The sequence below is a fragment of the Bufo bufo genome, chromosome 7, assembly GCF_905171765.1.
Source record: "Bufo bufo chromosome 7, aBufBuf1.1, whole genome shotgun sequence".
Taxonomy (NCBI): domain Eukaryota; kingdom Metazoa; phylum Chordata; class Amphibia; order Anura; family Bufonidae; genus Bufo; species Bufo bufo.
The window spans coordinates 51,072,639-51,095,122 of NC_053395.1; positions in this window are offsets into that span (position 1 = coordinate 51,072,639).

Here is a 22,484-nt window from a genome sequence, read left to right on the forward strand (position 1 = left end):
CCTCCGCAGGTAGATTGCTCTGAACCAGTGCCTTTAGAGCCACCTCGGCTACCAGAGCCCTGTCTGGTTCATCATAGAGGGTGCCCAGGGCCTGAAAGAACTCCTCAACAGAAGTTATACAACTGGCGCCAGCAGGTAAAGAGAACGCCCAGTCCTGGGGATCACCCTGTAGTCGGGAAATGATAATGCCCACACGTTGACTCTCGGGGCCAGAGGACACAGGGCGCAAATGGAAGTAAAGTCTGCAACGCTCCTTAAAAGAGAGAAACTTCTTCCGGTCTCCAGAAAAGGGTTCTGGGAGCTTAATCTGGGGCTCAAAATGCGCACTGGAGGCCTGAGGAGTGGAAGAACCTTCACTAACTCAAAAGAACTGAGTTTTTCCCCTAGCTCCTGCACCATCTGCGTCAGATTAGAGACATGATCAGTCAGGGTCACCAGAGTATTCATTATACAGTGGTTATTGAGCCTGTTAATCTGTAATGGTCACGTACACACACACACAGGGGGGAAGATAGTAACCACTGCGCTCCACCCTCACCCCTGGCCCTGCCTACTTGCCTCACAAGTCCTGATGACAGGGGACAACTGGACGGCCGTCCCTAACTTAGGATACGTGTGGGAAGGACAGACAAGACAAATAACGGATAGTGAACGGACCGGGTCAAAACCAAGAGGACAACGCAGTACAGAGGGATAAGCAAAGAATGGTCAGGAGAAGCTGGGGTCATAAATACCAGGAGAATCGAGAAGTACCAAAGGAGTCCTCAAAGAATAGTCAGGTGGAAGCCGAGGTCAAAATACCAGGAGGGATGCGCAGTACAGGAGGAGCAGGCAAAGGATCGTCAGGGAACAGGATCAGGTAAGTATACAGGTATCCAACAAATGCCAGGAATCTAAAATAACAGGCAACCTGTGGCCAGCAGGCTGCCTGTATTTATAGTTAGGAGTGAGGGTCATGTGATGTGGCCAGCGTCACATGACCGACAGACCGACCAGTCGAGCACCAAGTGATCAGCTCGGCGCTCAAGGCAGACCTAGGAGCAGGGAGCCTCCCAGCTAGCAAAGCCGCCCTGGGAACGAGGTCAAACACAGATGGGAGACCGAGTGCGCCTTCGGCACCCCGTTACAAAATAACAAAAAAAAGTATTTCTGTGTTTTAGGGTTAGTGTTTTAGGGTTTTGTGTGGGTAGTGATTAGTGTCAGAGTCTTTTTTCTGTAAAAAAAATAAAGTCTTTTTCAGTGTTTTAGGGTTTCGTGTATATTTTATTTTTCCTTTTTTGGTCCATTGTCCCGAACCCAATAAAGTTTGCCCAAATGCCCTCATTATTTTCCTTATATATATTTTTTGTATATAAAAACAGATCATGAGTACACGTGGGCGTCCTAGCAGCCGTGGTTATGGTAGGGGAGTTGGTTCCAGTCCTGGGCCGCTGCCAGCAAGGAGTCTCTCCTCTACCCACGAAGGGGTGGTTGCAGTTGGCAGGGGCGTCCGCCTCATCCGTGATTTTTTTGGGCATGGCAGCCGCCCCATTTAATCTCAAGATGCCGAGGCAGTGGTGTCATTCGTGACACGAGCTAGTGGCACAGAGTTCTCTGCCCCAGCTCTGAGTAGCAGCAGCTCTCCACATCCTGCAGGACCAGCCCCCAAGAATCGACACTGATGCTGTTTGACAGTGAAAGTGAGAGGGACATCTTGGGGGTGGTAATGCAGGAGACTGAGCTAGCTTGGTCCGGATGCTCAGGATTTTTTGGAAGGGATGGGGGAGGAGGGGGTACCGCCCGTCAGTACCCCAGTGACATCCCTTCCAACTAGTGTGAGTGGTTTCAGCCACAAAACCCCCGCACCTAGTCAGACCCAGGCGTCAGCGAAGGGACAGTGGAGCCAGGTCAGGGGCTGCTGTTCCCCTCAGTCAACCACTGGTAGACCTTGGGTCTGACATTACAGGGGATGAAGAGGAGGGTGACAAAATGGGTGCCACCTCACTTGTCAGGTGACAGCAGCACTGATGAGGAAGGTAGGCACCCGAAGCAAACAGTGCGCCAGGTCACCAGGGAGCCCAGTGGCAGGGGATCCACTGGTAATTTCAGCAGGAAGCGGCAGCAGCAGGTGCGGCAGCAGCAGCAGGTGCTGCCTCCACCTATGCGCACCGATCCCGAACCGGCACAAGCCAGCAACACCTCATCTGACAGGAGGTCGGTGCGTAAGTCGCCTGTTTGGGCTTACTTCACCTTGGCAGCAGACGATGTGACAATTGCCATCTGCCATGAGGTCTGGTGCTCGGCTGGGTACCACTTACCCAGCAGCTGAGAGTCAACCTCTGGCGGGAGTGGGAACAGATGCAGGGTGGTCGCAGCAGTGGCAGCAGCAGTGCGCAGGGGACAGCAGCTTCTGCCACTGTCCTTCAGCCACCCCACCCCTTCCAACAATGCATTCCTCTGCCTTCTCTGCACCCTCCTCTATCGCCTCCACTGCTGTCAGGCGCCAGCCGTCGGTTGCCGACGTATTTGAACGCACTGCGCTCTACGCCCCCGGGGACCGACGGGTCCGTTTACTCAATGGGCTCCTGCCGAAGGATTATCGCCCAACATCTGCTGCCCTTCAATATTGTGGGCTGCAATCCATTCTGGCAGATGGAGCAGGCCCATCCCAGATGGCGTGTCCCCAGCCACCATTACTTTGCCAGGACCAGTGTCCCTGCCCTACACCAGTACATTGTGCAGAATGTATCCCTGTTGCTGGATCACGCTGTCAGCAACAGGGTGCATCTGACAATGTATGGCTGGACCAGCAGACATGGGCAGGGACGATACATGAATTTTACAGCACATTGGGTGTCCCTCCGAGATGCCGGGGAGTGGTCATCAAATGTGGCGGGATCTCAGTTTGTGGTGCCGCCCCGGGGTGTCCAGGGGAGAACTGCTGCTCTCCCTCAAGCCAATGTCTCCACCGCTGCTGAGCCCCCCAGCAAGCGTCCCCGTAGCTACGCAAGTATGGGGCACGTCCGCTGCTCCAGCTTGTGAGCTTAAGGGAACGGAGACACACTGGACCTGATGTTCTGGCTGCCCTCCAGGCTCAGGTCCAAAAGTGGCCGAAGGCTCCAACCAAGTATGGTTGTCTATACAATGCAGATGTCTGGAGGGGGAGAATAATGCAGGGCTTCCAGGGAGAGATAGGGTAGATAGATATATACATGTTGTCCATTATGCTATAATCTATCTATCCACCCCATCTCTCCCTGGAAGCCCTGAAAGTTTCTCTCACTCCAGACATCTGGATTGGCTGGGTTGTGCGATCCGCGGTAACCATGCCTCTTCACAGACAAAAGGAGGATGACAGAGTCGCTGCTAAACCACGTCAGTCCTGCTGCCCTCTGGCTTGGAGGAATCAGCACATGGCATGGCAGGCTGCGTTGCCGCAGTGTTCTTCTCTAGACTCGATGTGCCCGATATAGAAACAGAGAGCAGACCAATGCGGGCAGCATGTGGAGCTAATGCCATACTAATTTATTGTGGGCTGTACAAACTTAAAATACAATCAATAAACAATTTTGTCAAAGGAAAATATTGCTTTTTGTATGCATGGGAGCACATTCCTGCTCTAGACGATGAACCTGCTGCTGTAAGAGGCGTCTAAGTTTATTTTTGGTGTTGCCCAGGTCTAGTGGGGGCCCATTCCTGGGAACACATTTCTGCTGCAAAGAACATGCTGCTGTAAGAGGCGTCTAAGTTTATTTTTGTTGTTGCCTAGGTCTGGTGGGGGCCCATTCCTGGGAACACATTCCTGTTCCAAACAAAGAACCTGCTGCTGTTTGTTCCTGCTGAGTTAGGCCGAGCTATATGTAGGCCTTATACTCGACCATTAACATGTACCTGCTGCTGCTGATGTCTGTCCTGATCATGTTAAGTTATGTGTAAGCCTTATACTCCACCGTTACCTTTATCTGCTGCTGCTGCTGTCTGTCCTCATCTTGATGCATTATGTGTCGGCCTTGTCCTACAGAGTTACCATTTCCCTGCTGCTGTCCGTTCTGTTCCTGCTGAGTTAGGGCCAGCTATGTGTATGCCTTATACTACAGCGTTGCTATTTCCCTGCAACTTTCTGTTCTGTTCCTGCTGATTTACTCCCAAATATGTGTACGCCTGACACTACAGCGTTACCATTTTCCAGCTGCTGCTGTCTGTCCTGATATTACTGATTTAGGTCCAGCTATGTGTATGACATATACTACAACGTTATCATTTCCCTGCTTCTGTCTGTTCTGTTCCTGCTGAGTTAGGCCCAGCTATGTGTATGCTTTACACTACAGCATTACCATTTACCTGCTGCAGTCTGTCCTGCTCCTGCTGAGTTTGGTCTAGCTGGGTGTAGGCCTTATACTATACCCTTAACAATTACCTGCTGCTGCTATCTGTCCTGATCCTGCTGAGGACTACCAGCATAGACCATTTATTCGCCCTTGGACTTTATCAACTATCGAATATTAGAGTCCTCCTAAACTGGTGTGCATGCTTCATTTTTGTGCAGTGATCTTTTCATCATATATTGTCAATATTTACATATATATATATATATATATATATATATATATATATATATATATATATGCACTTGCAAATACCGCAGCAGCACAGTCAGATGGTGTGCACTGGGTGCAATTCCTCTCGGAAGGCAGGCTTCTCCTCCACTGTATATATCTATCCCAAAAAACGAGGCAGCACTCCAGAATAGTGTGAAAGGGTGAAGACCCCAAACTTTAATCCCCCAGTAACGTTTCGGCCTACTCAATGAGGCCTTTGTCAAGCTTGACAAAGGCCTCATTGAGTAGGCCGAAACGTTGCTGGGGGATTAAAGTTTGGGGTCTTCACCCTTTCAAGCTATTCTGGAGTGCTGCCTCGTTTTTTGGGATATATATATATATATATATATATATATATATATATATATATATTCTTTTGAATAAAATACAATCATGTAGTGTTACACTTCATTCACCAAAAAATGTTTTTTTAATTTATTTTATTTTATCTGTTATAATTTTGCTTTACTTGAGTTTTGGGCGGCACTGGTGTGGTTCTTACTAAAAGTAGGTGGGGACCACATGTGGGCTTCCCTTGTCAAAAAAGGTCTTGTGCAGTTAACATTGTACAGGACTGATTGAGGACCCTAATTAAATGTTATTATTTTATTGTTTTTTTTTATCAGGATTTAGGTTCAAACATAGTGTTGTCTGTCATCCTGAACAGGATGCCTTACTTTCATGTTGATGTCTCCACATGGTTGGGTGTGACTGGTGTTATACTCATTCGTGTGGTAATCCTGTTTTGGGAATGGAGCGTTATTGCCACATGTATATATCTATATATATATATATACATTTTTATTTGATGTTACTTCTTGACAACTATAAAATGATAATGTGCACATGAGATTTTTATAGAATCAAATCTTTTTACTTTACAATATAAACTGTGGTATATATAATATTCTTGAAGCCATGTCACCCTTTTTGGAGTTATTCTTCTCATTTCCAAGGTTTGCTATCATGTGACCGCATAGACACGATGCGTTTGTGGCTCAGCTTGCATTCAGTTTCTGGTGTGAACACGTGATCTGTTATCATGTGAACGCTCTGTCTATGGACACTAGTGGCCTGTGTGTGTTCCTCCTTCGATGCGATCACATTATTGCATCACATTTTTCTTTATGTAATGCTGAAGCAATGCGCCAACATGCGCTGTTAACCAAACAGGACGCTGTATTGAATCCATGCTGTTTAGTTCTTGGCTCCCTCCAATATGTTTTTAATCTTGTACACAGGATATTTTAATGACAAAATTGTTTTTCGACATATTTTTTAAATCTGGAATTGTGATGAGTTAAGGAGATAATATGAATTCACATACTTTAATGGAAGTTAATAATCTCTTAAAGGGAACCTGTCACCTCCTAAAACCATCCCAAGCCGCCAGCAATACCTGCGTGTAGCCAGCAGCGTATTTCTGATGATGCCTTTCTTCCTGAAGGCAGATTCAGCAAAAGTACTGAAAACGTTGTTTTATCCCCTGCCCGGCGCGCTTCTCCACACATGCTTGAAGTCAAAGAGGCTGCGGCCTCCTTGCTTCAAGTCACGGTAACCATGCCCCCTTCCCTGCTCCTTTGCTGTGACTGACAGCGCTTATGCACGAGAGTTCGGCAAACCCAGCCGAACTGCCAGCTGTCAGTCACAGCGAAGGGGAAGGGGCGTGGTTACCGTGACTTGAAGCAAGGAGGCCGCTGCCTCCTTGACTTCAAGCATGTGTGGAGAAGCGCGCCGGCCAGCGGATAAAACAACGTTTTCAGTACTTTTGCTGAATCTGCCTTTAGGAAGAAAGGCATCATCAGAAACACGCTGCTGGATACACGCAGGTACTGGCGGCTTGGGATGGTTTTGGGAGGTGACAGGTTTCCTTTAACAGTATGGATAATTGTATATTATTGCATATTTTTTTTACATTATATTTTATGCATTTTTTTTACATTATATTTTATGTTTAGACACAATACGAATCAAACATTAAATCTAATTCAATTATTAATAATTTTCATTAAATAATCACCTGAGTTTGTATTTGTAATTGGCATCATTCATTTTTGTCACTGCTTGAGAAAGGTCCCCCTTGTGTGGACTGAAACGTCGCTTTTGGTTGAATAAACGCACATTTTCTTGAGGCTGTGCCGTGTCATGTGTTTATATAAATGTATAAAATAGAACAGCACTCCAAAAGAAGTGAAAAAAATGAAGTGGTTTATTCACCCAATGGTGTAGCGACGTTTCGGCTCTATCCCAGAGCCTTTCTCAAGCAGTGGTAAGCAGGACAATGTGAACAATATATACCCAACAGTGATTACATCATAGTGTCACATGATCAACAGGTTCCATACAATTAACACTTTGTGTACAATTCATATCAAATAAACATGCATAATCCAGAATCACATGATTATTGTGTCAAATACATAATAAACATAATTGTTGTGTAAAATACATGATAAAAATACAATGCATAATTGTGTCTCATAACTTAATTTAAAAAAAATCCTTTCATATCTAAAGTGAGGTATATCAAGAGTTAATAAGATAAAAGTGCACATGTGTAAGAGATTAGGCGTACTGTTGCAGGAGAATGCAGATACGGCATGTAAACACACTGACCAGACATATCGCGATCCACATCTTGCACCCATGGTGGCATTGGCATGTAGTAAAAAGCACAGCGCATGCTCCGGACTGTGTGCGCAACATCCACGTCACTAGGGTCATGTGAATTTACATGGAGAATGCGCAGAAATTATAACTCCTGCTTTGCAGCCATCTTGGAGATGGTCAGTGCCCAGGGCCGTCTTTAATATTGATTGGACCCTGGGCAAAAATTTACTTGGGCCCCCTGGATCCCGCCTTCCCACACCTTAGGCAATCACGCCCTCCACCACAACACACACAAAAAACATCCACACATCTGGTACAGTACAGTGAATGACTGTAAATACTCACAGTTCTGAAGACTCCAGCGGGTCAGGATCAGTGCTCTGGGCAGCTGGGCTCAGCCTGGAAGTGGGCACCGCTCTGCAGGAAGGAGACCAGGGCTCGGCTTACCCTAGTGTTACAGTGCACCCCAGCACCCCACAGTATGCAGTATAGCACCCTATAGTATACAGCAACCCACAGTATGCAGTATAGCACCCTATAGTATACAGCACCACACAGTATGCAGTTTAGTACCCCACACTATACAGTACCCCACAGTATATAGTAGAGCAGTATAGCACCCCACACTATACAGTACCCCACAGTATATAGTAGAGCAGTATAGCAGCCCACAGTATACAGCACCTCACAGTATACAACACCTCACTGTATACAGCACCCCAAACTATACACGATACAGCCCCCCACACAATACAGTACAGCAGTATAGCACTCCACACTATACCGCACCCACAGTATACAGTATACAGACCCCCACAGTATACAGTACAGCAGTATAGCCCCCCACACTATACAGGCCCCCCCACTATACAGGCCCCCCACACTATACAGCCCCCCCACACTATACAGGCCCCCACAGTATACAGCCCCCACACTATACAGGCCCCCCACACTATACAGGCCCCCCACACAGTATACAGCCCCCCACACAGTATACAGCCCCCCACACAGTATACAGCCCCCCCACAGTATACAGGCCCCCACACAGTATACAGGCCCCCACACAGTATACAGCCCCCCCCCACAGTATACAGGCCCGCACACTGTATACAGCCCACCACACAGTATACAGCCCACCATACAGTATACAGCCTACCACACAGTATACAGCCCCCCCCCCACAGTATACAGCCCACCACACAGTATACAGCCCACCACACAGTATTCAGCACCCCACAGTATACAGGCCCCCACACAGTATACAGAGCCCCCACAGTATACAGCCCCCCCCACAGTATACAGGCCCCCACACAGTATACAGGCCCCCACACAGTATACAGCCCACCACACAGTATACAGCCCACCACACAGTATAGAGCCCCCCCCACAGTATACCGGCCCCCACACAGTATACAGCCCACCACACAGTATACAGCCCACCACACAGTATACAGGCCCCCACACAGTATACAGGCCCCCACACAATATACAGGCCCCCCACACAATATACAGGCCCCCCCACAGTATACAGGCCCCCACACAGTATACAGCCCACCACTATACAGTAGTTTACAGTATATTAACATAACAGCCCCTGTCACCTTTTTCTGATGTAATGTTCACACAAAAAAGCTCCACAGCAACACTCCTGGTAGGACCTGTGATGACCTCATAGCCATGTGACCAGTAATTGCTAGGTTACTGGTCACATGGTGATGATGTCATTAAGGTCCTGAAGTGATATCAACTTTAACACAGTACGATCATGATGCCTGGACTCAGTGCAGGCAGGCATGGCAGCACCCCTGTGTAGCTGACAGCTTGACACCCGGGGCAGTGGCTAGCAGGGCTCAAGAGGCAGCTGCCTTGGGCCCCCCAGGAGCAACTGGGCCCGGGGCAGATGCCCCTTTTGCCCCTTGGTAAAGACGGCCCTGTCAGTGCCCATAAGAGCCATAACGCATGCGCTTTGGCTCTACCTTGGCACCTTGGAATCTCCCAGATGCTGTCAGTCTCATCCATTCCATACAATCACCGGGCACATACAAGCATTGATCGCAGTGAAAGACTATTTCTCGCCGTTGCGCAAGCATTGTCCCCACAGTACAAGGAAAACAGTGTGGAATCCATATGTTCCAACAGGTCCCACCTCTGTTAACCCTGTCGATCTAACATAGACCCAAGAGGGTTCTCCTCTGAAGCATGCAGACCAACCATACCACAAACTCAGGAGGATCATCTACAAATCCAAACACATTCCATACGCATGCTGTACATAATATATACAGTTGCAAGAAAAAGTATGTGAACCCTTTTGGAATGATATGGATTTCTGCACAAATTGGTCATAAAATGAGATCTGATCTTCATCTAAATCACAATAGACAATCACAGTCTGCTTAAACTAATAACACACAAATAATTAAATGTTACCATGTTTTTATTGAACACACCATGTAAACATTCACAGTGCAGGTGGAAAAAGTATGTGAACCCTTAGACTAATGAGTGAGGTGTCAGCCAACTGGAGTCCAATCAATGAGATGAGATTGGAAGTGTTGGTTACAGTTGCCCTGCCCTATAAAAAACACACACTGGTTCTGGGTTTGCTTTTCACAAGAAACATTGCCTGATATGAATGATGCCTCACACAAAAGAGCTCTCAGAAGACCTACGATTAAGAATTGTTGACTTACAAAAAGCTGGAAAGGGTCATAAAAGTATCTCCAAAAGCCTTGCTGTTCATCAGTCCAGGGTAAGACAAATTGTCTATAAATGGAGAAAGTTCAGCACTGCTGCTACTCTCCCTAGGAGTGGTTGTCCTGTAAAGATGACTGCAAGAGCACAGCGCAGACTGCGCAATGAGGTGAATAAGAATCCTAGAGTGTCAGCTAAAGACTTACAAAAGTCTCAGGCATATGCAAACATCCCTGTTAGCAAATCTTTGATAAGTAAAACACTAGAAAAGAATGGATTTCATGGGAGGATACCACAGAGGAAGCCACTTCTGTCCAAAAAAAACCCATTGCTGCACGTTTACAGTTTGCACAAGCGCACCTGGAGGTTCCACAGCAGTACTGGCAAAATATTCTGTGGACAGATGAAACCAAAGTTAAGTTGTTTGGAAACACACAACACTATGTATGGAGAAAAAAAGGCACAGCACACCAACATCAAAACCTCATCCCAACTGTGAAGTATGGTGGTGGGGGCATCATGGTTTGGGGCTGCTTTGCTGCGTCAGGGCCTGGACGGATTGCTATCATCGAAGGAAAAATTAATACCTAAGTTTATCAAGACATTTTGCAGGAGAACTTAAGGCTATCTGTCCACCAGCTGAAACCCAACAGAAGATGGGTGTTGCAACAGGACAAGGACCCAAAGCATAGAAGTAAATCAACAACAGAATGGCTTAAACAGAAGAAAATACGCATTCTGGAGTGGCCCAGTCAGAGTCCTGACCTCAACCCAATTGAGATGCTGTGGCATGACCTCAAGAAAGCGATTCACACCAGACATCCTAAGAATATTACTAAACTGAAACAGTTCTGTAAAAAAAAAAAAATGGTTAAGAATTACTCCTGACCGTTGTGCACGTCTGATCTGCACCTACAGGAAATGTTTGGTTGAAGTTATTGCTGCCAAAAGAGGTTCAACCAGTTATGAAATTCAAGGGTTCACATACTTTTTCCACCTGCACTGTGAATGTTTACATGGTGTGTTCAATAAAAACATGGTAACATTTAATTCTTTGTGTGTTATTAGTTTAAGCCGACTGTGTTTGTCTATTGTTGGGACTTAGATGAAGATCAGATCACATTTTATGACCAATTTGTGCAGAAATCCATATCATTCCAAAGGGTTCACATACTTTTTCTTGCAACTGTATAATCGTGATGGGGTCGCTATAGTTAAAATCCCGTGTGTAACATCAGTCATCTATAGATAAAAAAAGAAAAATAAATTAATATACTCATACGATGTACACAAATAACATCTACAAGTCATAAAAGGAAGTTCCTTTTTAACCACCCACTATACAGGATTCACAGTAACGGATACCACAGGGTCAAGAGGCAAGTCCCTATCTCAATATATTGCCCATCTTGTAGTCAACATTGAGACCATAAGGTCTCAAAGTATTGAGAACATAGATCCAGTGAAATTCCTTCTTTTTAAGTAAATTCATACTGTCCCCACCCCTCCTGGGCAAAGGGACATGATCAATGATCCAGAACTTTAGATCTTTCTCAGAATGCTTTAGGTCAGTGAAATGTTTGGAAACAGGCAAATCAGATAGTTTTTTTTCTAATGGTATTACGATGATTGTTTAGACGAGTCTTAAAGGGAACCTGTAATGTGGATATTTGATTATAATCTAACTAATTATATACAATCATTAACTACTAAAAAGTACCTTAGATGTATTTACTTACTGGTGTGACAGATGGTTACCTCATAATATACACACAAAGATGCCGCATGCTAATGAGCTGATTGGAGTCCGGCGTGATGTCATTGAGTCCAGCGTATATTTAATTCAGAGCTATAGCCACTCCCCTGCCCACCTGCTGCTGATTCATATGGAATATAACTGTCAATCAGCAGCAGGTGGGCGGGGAGAGTCAGGAGCTCATAAATATTCATGACTCATCATTATCAGCTGGAGCTTTTCAGTACAAGATGTTGGCAGATTGACTGGGTCAATTAAAGAAAGTGACCCAGCATTGTGCTAAGAGAATCAATCACTTATTTATGTTGCCCTTAGTTAGGACACCATAAAACTGGTGACAGGTTCCCTTTAAGATCAGTGGAAGTTTCACCGATATATAAAATGCTACATGGACATGACAATACATAAATATAAATAACATAGCTGTAATCACAGGTAAGATGGTAGCGGATTGGGAATGAGGCCCCCGTACCAGGATGTGTAAATGTTTTACCTTTGCATATATAACTACAATTTACGCAGTTAAGGCACGGGAAACATCCCAGTCCAAACTGCGTAAATGTAGACTGTCTCAAATTAATGCTAGGCCCTATATCAGCCCTGACCAATTGGTCCCGCAAGCTTCTGGACCTGCGATAAAAAAACAACGACAGAACTTTGAATTCCGGTACATCCCTAATAGAACCACCCAAAATATGCCAGTGTCGTCTAATAGCATCACTAATAGCGCCACTTACTTCTGTATACGTGGATATAAATGGGATTTTTTTCCTCTTTTGACTTTGGTCTCTAATTTGTTCACTGCTGCCTTATGTTCTTCAAGCAACTTTCGTGAATAACCCCGCTGAGAAAATTTGTATATCATTGTGTTGAATGTGGTTTCCAATTTGCTCTCATCAGAAACAATCCGTTTTGCTCTTAACATCTGTGTATATGGAAGATGTCTAACCATGTTTTTCGGATGACAGCTACTGTAATGAAGCATTGTATTTTTATCAGTGGGTTTTGTGCACAGTTGTGTCTGTAACACCCCATCAATCAGAATGACCTTGGTGTCTAGAAACTGTAATTCTATAGTTGAATGCACCAAGGTAAATTGCAAAGCACTTTCAACGCTATTTAGAGATTCATGAAAGTCATGCAATTGACTCTCTTCTCCTGTCCATATGAGGAAGACTTTGTCTATATATCTCCACGATACAAGAACATGCTCATAATGGCGAGACTGACAGACAACGTCTTCCTCAAAGACCCTCATGAACACATTAGCATAAGTGGGGGCAATGTTGGACCCCATGGCCACACCCCGCTTCTGTTTGTAAAATGTGTTCTGAAATATAAAATAATTGTGTCTTAGTAAGATGTTGAAAAGCACCACAATAAAATTGCAAGCTGCACTGGAAAAAGAAGACATGTGTAACATCCTTGCAATGGCATCAATACCCTTGTCATGATCTATAGATGTATACAATGAAGTCACATCAAGATGCCAAAATCAATTGATCAAGTTGTATCAATGTCACCTAATTTTAGCAGAAAATCAGTTGTATCACATATGTACGAAAAACTACCAGTGGCATAGCTGTGCAATATTTTATCTAGAAAAATGGCAGGGCGGCTGAATATAGAATCTGAACCTGATATGATCAGACGTCCAGGGGGATCATCCAAAGTTTTGTGTACCTTAGGCAACACGTACAGAACCGGTGTAACAGGATGCAACACAGTAAGATATTCCATGAGGTCTATGACCCCTGCCACCAAGGCATCAGATAAACACATTCTAATCAACCCACCAATCTCAAACTTGGGGTCAGAGTCAAGGATCTCATAGACATCTACATCACTAAGCTGTCTCAGTATCTCGGCAACATATTTATGACGGTCCATAACAACCACAGTGCCACCTTTACCAGATGGCTTAAGAACAAGACTTGTATCACTTTTTAATTGTGTTATGGCTTCAACATCAGCAGTGGTGAGGTTAGGATGCCTAAAACTAGACTCCACATAATTGGTTTTAAGTAGGTTAATATCCAATTTCACAGCAGATATGAAGGCAACAATAGCAGGCTCGTTCATATCTGCTGTAAAATTGGATATTAACCTACTTAAAACCAATCATGTGGAGTCTAGGTTTAGGCATCCTAACCTCACCACTGCTGAACTGCTGAGGTTGAAGCCATAACACAATTGAAAAGAAACACAAGACTTGTTCTTAAGCCAGCTGATTAAGGTGGCGCTGTGGTTGTTATGGACCGTCATAAATATGTTGCCGAGATACTGTTGATTAGAATGTGTTCATCTGATGCCTTGGTGGCAGGGGTCATAGACCTCATGGAATATCTTACTGTGTTGCATCCTGTTACACCGGTTCTGTACGTGTTGCCTAAGGTACATAAAACTTTGGATGATCCCCCTGGACATCTGATCATATCAGGTTCAGATTCTATATTCAGCCGCCCTGCCATTTTTCTAGATAAAATATTGCACAGCTATGCCACTGGTAGTTCTTCGTACATACGTGGTGCAACTGATTTTCTGCTAAAATTAGGAGACATTGATACAACTTGTTATGATCAATTGATTTTGGCATCTTTTGATGTAACTTCATTTTATACATCTATAGATCATGACAAGGGTATTGATGCCATTACAAGGATGTTACACATGTTTTCTTTTTCCAGTGCAGCTTGCAATTTTATTGTGGTGCTTTTCAACATCTTACTAAGATGCAATTATTTTATATTTCAGAACACATTTTACAAACAGAAGCGGGGTGTGGCCATGGGGTCCAACATTGCCCCCACTTATGCTAATGTGTTCATAAGGGTCTTTGAGGAAGACGTAGTCTATCAGTCTCGCCATTATGATCATGTTCTTGTATGGTGGAGATATATAGACAATGTCTTCCTCATATGGACGGGAGAAGAGAGTCAATTTCATGACTTTCATGAATCTCTACATAGTGATGACCGCGGTTTGCAATTTACCTTGGTGCATTCAACTACAGAATTACCGTTTCTGGACACCAAGGTCACTCTGATTGATGGGGTGTTACAGACACAACTATACACAAAACCCACTGATAAAAATACAATGCTTCATTACAGTAGCTGTCATCCGAAAAACATGGTTAGACATCTTCCATATACACAGATGTTAAGAGCAAAACAGATTGTTTCTGATAAGAGCAAATTGGAAACCACATTGAACACAATGATATACAAATTTTCTCAGTGGGGTTATCCACGATAGTTGCTTAAAGAACATAAGACAGCAGTGAACAAATTAGACAGAATATATACATTGACTAATCAGGGACCAAAGTTGAAAGAGGAAAGAATCCCATTTATATCCACGTATACATAAGTAAGTGGCGCTATTAGTGATGCTATTAGACGCCACTGGCATGTTTTGGGTGATTGTGTTAGGAATGTACCGGAATTCAAAGCTCCGCTGTTGTTTTCTTATCGCAGGTCCAGAAGCTTGCGGGACCAATTGGTCAGGGCTGATATAGGGCCTAGCATTAATTTGAGACAGTCTACATTTACGCAGTTTGGACTGGGATGTTTCCCGTGCCTTAACTGCGTAAATTGTAGGTGAATATGCAAAGGTAAAATATTCACACATCCTGGTACGGGGGCCTCATTCACAATCCGCTACCATCTTACCTGTGACTCCAGCTATGTTATTTATGTATTGTCATGTCCATGTAACATTTTATATATCGATGAAACTTCCACTGATCTTAAGACTTATCTAAACAATTTTCTTTTTCTTTTTTTATCTATAGATGAGCTGGGAATTTTTTGGATGAGGACTGATGTTACACACAGGATTTTAACTTTAGCGACCCCATCCCGATTATATATATTATGTACAGCATGCGTATGGAATGTGTTTGGATTTGTAGATGATCCTCCTGAGTTTGTGGTATGGTTGGTCTGCATGTGTCAGGGGAGAACCCTATTGGGCCTATGTTAGATCGACAGGGTTAACAGAGGTGGGACCTGTTGGAACATATGGATTCCACACTGTTTTCTTTGTACTCTTGGGGACAACGCTTGCGTAACGGCGAGCGATAGTCTTTCACTGCGATCAATGCTTGTATGTGCCCGGTGATTGTATGGAATGGATGAGACTGACAGCATCTGGGAGAATCGTGCATAGGTAGAGCCAAAGCGCATGCGTTATGGCTCCTATGGGCACTGACCATCTCCAAGATGGCTGCAAAGCAGGAGTTATAATTTCTGAGCATTCTCCATGTAAACTCACATGACCCTAGTGACGTGGATGTTGCGCACAAAGTCCGGAGCATGCGCTGTGCTTTTTACTACACGCCAGTGCCACCATGGGTGCAAGATGGGGATCGCAATATGTCTGGTCAGTGTGTTTACATGCAGTGCCTGCATTCCCCTGCAACAGTACGCTTGATCTCTTACACATGTGCACTTTTATCCTATTAACTCTTGATATACCTCACTTTAAATATGAATGGATTTTTATTCAATTGTTATGAGACACAATTATGCATTGTATTTTTATTATGTATTTTACACAACAATTATGTGTATTATGTATTTGACACAATAATCATGTGATTCTGGATTCTTTATGTATTTTTATTTGATATGAATTGTACACAAAGTGTTAATTGTGTGGAACCTGTTGCTCATGTGACACTATGATGTAATCACTGTTGGGTATATATTGTTCACATTGTCCTGCTTACCACTGCTTGAGAAAGGCTCTGGGATAGAGCCGAAACGTCGCCACACCATTGGGTGAATAAACCACTTCATTTTTTTCACTTATTTTGGAGTGCTGTTCTATTTTATATGTTGATATTGGGTAAGCTTATTCCCTTTGAGCCTGCACCCAGCCTTTCCTCTTTTTTTGTCGGTGCTGCCTCTCCTTTTTAATATATATATATATATATATATATATATATATATATACAGTACAGACCAAAAGTTTGGACACACCTTCTCATTCAAAGAGTTTTCTTTATTTTCATGACTATGAAGGCATCAAAACTATGAATTAACACATGTGGAATTATATACATAACAAACAAGTGTGAAACAACTGAAAATATGTCATGTTCTAGGTTCTTCAAAGTAGCCACCTTTTGCTTTGATTACTGCTTGCACACTCTTGGCATTCTCTTGATGAGCTTCAAGAGGTAGCCCTCTGAAATGGTCTTCCAACAGTCTTGAAGGAATTCCCAGAGATGCTTAGCACTTGTTGGCCCTTTTGCCTTCACTCTGTGGTCCATTTCACCCCAAACCATCTCGATTGGGTTCAGGTCCGGTGACTGTGGAGGCCAGGTCATCTGGCGCAGCACCCCATCACTCTCCTTCATGGTCAAATAGCCCTTATTTTCAAAGTTTTCCCAATTTTTCGGCTGACTGACTGACCTTCATTTCTTAAAGTAATGATGGCCACTCGTTTTTCTTTACTTAGCTGCTTTTTTCTTGCCATAATACAAATTCTAACAGTCTATTCAGTAGGACTATCAGCTGTGTATCCACCTGACTTCTCCTCAACGCAACTGATGGTCCCAACCCCATTTATAAGGCAAGAAATCCCACTTATTAAACCTGACAGGGCACACCTGTGAAGTGAAAACCATTTCAGGGGACTACCTCTTGAAGCTCATCAAGAGAATGCCAAGAGTGTGCAAAGCAGTAATCAAAGCAAAAGGTGGCTACTTTGAAGAACCTAGAATATGACATATTTTCAGTTGTTTCACCCTTGTTTGTTATGTATATAATTCCACATGTGTTAATTCATAGTTTTGATGCCTTCAGTGTGAATCTACAATTTTCATAGTCATGAAAATAAAGAAAACTCTTTGAATGAGAAGGTGTGTCCAAACTTTTGGTCTGTACTGTATATATATATATATATATATATATATATATATATATATATATATACACATTTTTACATTTCTTGTGGGCTTTACAATCCTTAAAATCCTTTGATTTGCAATTTGTATGCATGGGAACACATTCCTGCTGCCAACAAAGTACATGCTGCTATCAGAGGTGTATAAGTTTTTTTGGGGTTGCCCCAGTCTGGAGGGGGCCCCATTCCTGGGAACATATTCCTTCTACAAACAAAGAACCGGCTCCAGTCTGTTCTGACTCAGTTTGGCCCAGCTATGTGTAGGCCTTATACTACACCATTACCATTTACCTGCTGTTGTCTTTCCTGATGAGTGTGGTGGAGCTATGTGTAGGCCTTATACTACACCATTACTACTTACCTGCTGCTGTCTGTCCATATGAGTTTGGCCAAGCTATGTGTAGGCCTTATACTACACCATTATCATTTACCTGCTTCTGTCTGTCCTGATGAGTTTGGTCGAGCTATGTGTAGGCCTTATACTACACCATTACCATGTACCTACTGCTGCTACTGTCTGTCCTGCCAGCCATGCAGGGGTTAATGCATTGGCATTGGTGATTTCACCGATGCTAGCGCATACAGCAGGGGTCCGGCTATCAGTGACTGCCGAACCCCTGCCCCGATCACCATGCAGTACATTTACGTCACAGGGCTTTAAGTCAAGTCCAGATCTGACGTACATGTACGTCATCGGGCATTAAGGAGTTAAGTGGGGGATGTATCTAATGTAATGATGTACGGGGCCTTTTACTGGAATACAGAATGATGATTGCAGTTTATGTATATACACACACACACATATACACTCACCTAAAGAATTATTAGGAACACCATACTAATACGGTGTTGGACCCCCTTTTGCCTTCAGAACTGCCTTAATTCAACGTGGCATTGATTCAACAAGGTGCTGATAGCATTCTTTAGAAATTTTGGCCCATATTGATAGGATAGCATCTTGCAGTTGATGGAGATTTGAGGGATGCACATCCAGGGCACGAAGCTCCCATTCCACCACATCCCAAAGATGCTCTATTGGGTTGAGATCTGGTGACTGTGGGGGCCATTTTAGTACAGTGAACTCATTGTCATGTTCAAGAAACCAATTTGAAATGATTCGAGTTTTGTGACATGGTGCATTATCCTGCTGGAAGTAGCCATCAGAGGATGGATACATGTTCTCATTCTGTTTACACCAAATTTGGACTCTACCATTTGAATGTCTCAACAGAAATCGAGACTCTTCAGACCAGGCAACATTTTTCCAGTCTTCAACAGTCCAATTTTGGTGAGCTCGTGCAAATTGTCGCCTCTTTTACCTATTTGTAGTGGAGATGAGTGGTACCCGGTGGGGTCTTCTGCTGTTGTAGCCCATCCGCCTCAAGGTTGTGCGTGTTGTGGCTTCACAAATGCTTTGCTGCATACCTCGGTTGTAACGAGTGGTTATTTCAGTCAACGTTGCTCTTCTATCAGCTTGAATCAGTCGGCCCATTCTCCTCTGACCTCTAGCATCCACAAGGCATTTTTGCCCACAGGACTGCCGCATACTGGATGTTTTTCCCTTTTCACACCATTCTTTGTAAACCCTAGAAATGGTTGTGCGTGAAAATCCCAGTAACTGAGCAGATTGTGAAATACTCAGACCGGCCCGTTTGGCACCAACAACCATGCCACGCTCAAAATTGCTTAAATAACCTTTCTTTCCCATTCTGACATTCAGTTTGGAGTTCAGGAGATTGTCTTGACCAGGACCACACCCCTAAATGCATTGAAGCAACTGCCATGTGATTGGTTGACTAGATAATTGCATTAATGAGAAATAGAACAGGTGTTCCTAATAATTCTTTAGGTGAGTGTATATATTTCTGTGTGTGTAAAACGCACAAAATCAGCCGGTTACATCATACATCTGTACCTCGCTGTGTGCATAAATATATATATATATATATATATATATATATATATATATATATATATAATATATACTTATGGCGAGGTAGAGATGTATGATGTAACCGGCTGATTTGCTACATGTCACATCAGTTAATAAGTTATCATTTGTAAAGGGATGAAATACTTATTTTCATAACTGTATATATACATTAAAGAGTGTTGGCGAGAGATACAAAAGTAATGTAAGCATTGTACCTGGGCATATTCTGTTACGGATCTCTCTGATCTGCTCCGACTTCCTCCTCTTCAAATCCAACTTTTTTTTAATATGGCCATCCTTCCTCTTGAGCTCGGAACAGATTTCCCTCACAATGGCCTGCTTCACAGTGTGGACCTGAGTCCGGTCATAGCCCCGCTCCAACATGCGCTGCAGGATTAAGATGCAAGCATATAATCCCAATTTTTTTTATACAAGTATTGTAAATAATGTCCTCAGCAAAACACCAAAAAGTATTTTGTCTTCAAAGGGGAAATATTAGATTTAATGTTATAAGATCAGATTGTATTGCGATTGTATGTTTGTGGGGTCTGAGCAATCGGATATTGGCCAGCTGATCAGAGATGTACCTGTCTAGTGAAGTGACGGTATGGTATGGGGTGTACAGCTGGTTCGCCTCCCCATGGTGCACCCTGGGTAACTCTAAATGAACCAGCAAATACTGGCGGTAAGACAAAGAAAACAGGACACAAACTCTAATCTATAGACTGTGTTTAAAAAAAAAAAAAAATGAATGAAGATAGCGAATTCACGAATATATGGCGAATATTCGCCCATGTATTCACGAAATATTGCAAAATCGAATATTGCCCCTGCCGCTCTACACTAGTGGTCGGTTGAAGACGTGGCTCCTCAACTGCACTACTTTAGCACGGTCCCCCTGGGCTCTCTCTAGCAGGGAGAATATTTTCTCTAGGTTGTCTCTTGGATTCGGGCTTTACCATCACTGTCTATCTGACGTCACCCTCTAGAGCCCCCAATGCAACCTCTGCCCGCAGCTCGGGGGTCAGGTTACACATTCTAACCGCATTTTGCACCGTCAAATTTTGACAGGTGATGCAACAGCAACCCCACGAGGATGTACCTACTGGGGCAGGCATGGCGGGGGCAAGATGGCTTTTCACTGAGGCACCCTGAGCTGGGTCCTGGACCGGTGCCATTGGCGCCGGGGGAAGGTCTCCCACTGCGTTACCGTCCATAATTGTCGCTGTATCCTACAGACTACACCAAGTTGTAAGCTGTGTACCAGGGTGGTCTCCCCAGGATACAGTGAAGTCACGAACGAGAAAATCAACTTTGACACCAGATTTTGCAAAACTGACTCTTTACTGCAATATGACACACAACGCAAATGTCAACCTCTGGGAACATAAAATGGATTTACATACACTCCCGCAGGCTGAGACCCTCGTGTTGCACAGCACGGAGCCCTGCAATGGCTACCAGAAAGAATCACACACAATTTGCCTACTGGTGAGCACAACTAAAACGGCCACACCATACCTGTTATTACCCTAGAAATTACACGAACAATTATGTGGGTGTATGACTCGGGCTGGCCTGAGGTTCAACACGAAAGTTCACAATCTTATAATAACCTACAATATTCCCCCTCCCGTAACTGGTCCTATGGCACATGCCTGTGTATTACTCCTGCGCAATACGCTGAGCTGGATTGAGCCGGTGAGACGTCTATCAGTTCTCAACTGTGCAATGTCTCTTTTTATTATGGAGTCCTTTTGTTAACCATAGAAACACTTTTTGGCCTGACACGAAACAGAGGCCCTAACTAGCTAACTACAGGTCTGGTCTAGTCTCTAGGTGCCAATATTGCAATGAGGTGCATGCACGATCTTACCGACCCGGGTCTGCTCTGTCTCCGCTGATGACTCCGAACCGAACAAGTAGTTTGTTCCTCAGCACTCCTGGCAGAAGTCTGGGTCCTGAACAGCGATCAGCTTAACTTGACTGTAGCTGTGGTCGCAAAATGTTGATCCCACGCTTGGATGTGACTGGATTCACTCCTCTGTGTCCTCTCAAAAATGTCGACTTCCTCTTTCTCCTTCAGCCTGGCAACTCAACCTCTCATTAATATGGAAATATGTATATCCAATCAGCTGTGCCTGGGAAACAGCAACATCTTGTGGCCAAACAGAAGAACGTCAGTCCAGAACATTTAATTAAATTCACATAAACAGTGTTCAACAATGATAGCTGCTTCCCCATCTCACAGAGTTGTTCATGTCTTGCACCTGCCTGCACAAAGTTCACTTACAGAAACAGTACTCTTTTTGATTCTGTGCATGAGTCAGCCTTTTTTTTTTTTCTAAAAAACTGTTTCAAAGCTTCTATGCTTCTTAAGAGTTTTAAAATCATATTTCTAGCTCCACCAACAGCATATATTTTACTGTGCAACTACTGGTAATGTGTTGGGCCCCTTCTGACACACAGTTAGGGGACTCAAAACACATTACATGGTCAGCTGCAGATCTCAGATCTTCCTGCATCAACATGCAGTTTGATGCGGGTGATGCGTCACAGCTGTGGCTAGTCATTGTCTCCAGTGGCTACATGATCGGCGTCAAACCAGATGTTGACATAGGGAGATCTGAGTTACACAGTGCTGGCGGGGGAGTGATGGAACACAGCGGCAGGAATCAGCTATGCTAGAGGAGATGGTCTGCAGGGTAGGTCCCAAAGGGTTAACAACCCCTGTACACTAACCCTAGCCTAAACCACCAAGAAGGAGAACACGATTACCAATGTTAACACCTCTCCTATCCCAGAGGAATATTTAGACGCCATCAACAGATTTTTCCCTATTATTTTCATAGCAGCATTAACTAAATGAAACATATGCCTAGCAAAAGAAAACATCTAACAAGAAATTCGACTTTCTATTAGGGTCCATTCACACATCTATATGTGTTTTGCGGATCCGCAAAACATGGACACCGGCGATATGTATTCCGCATTTTGC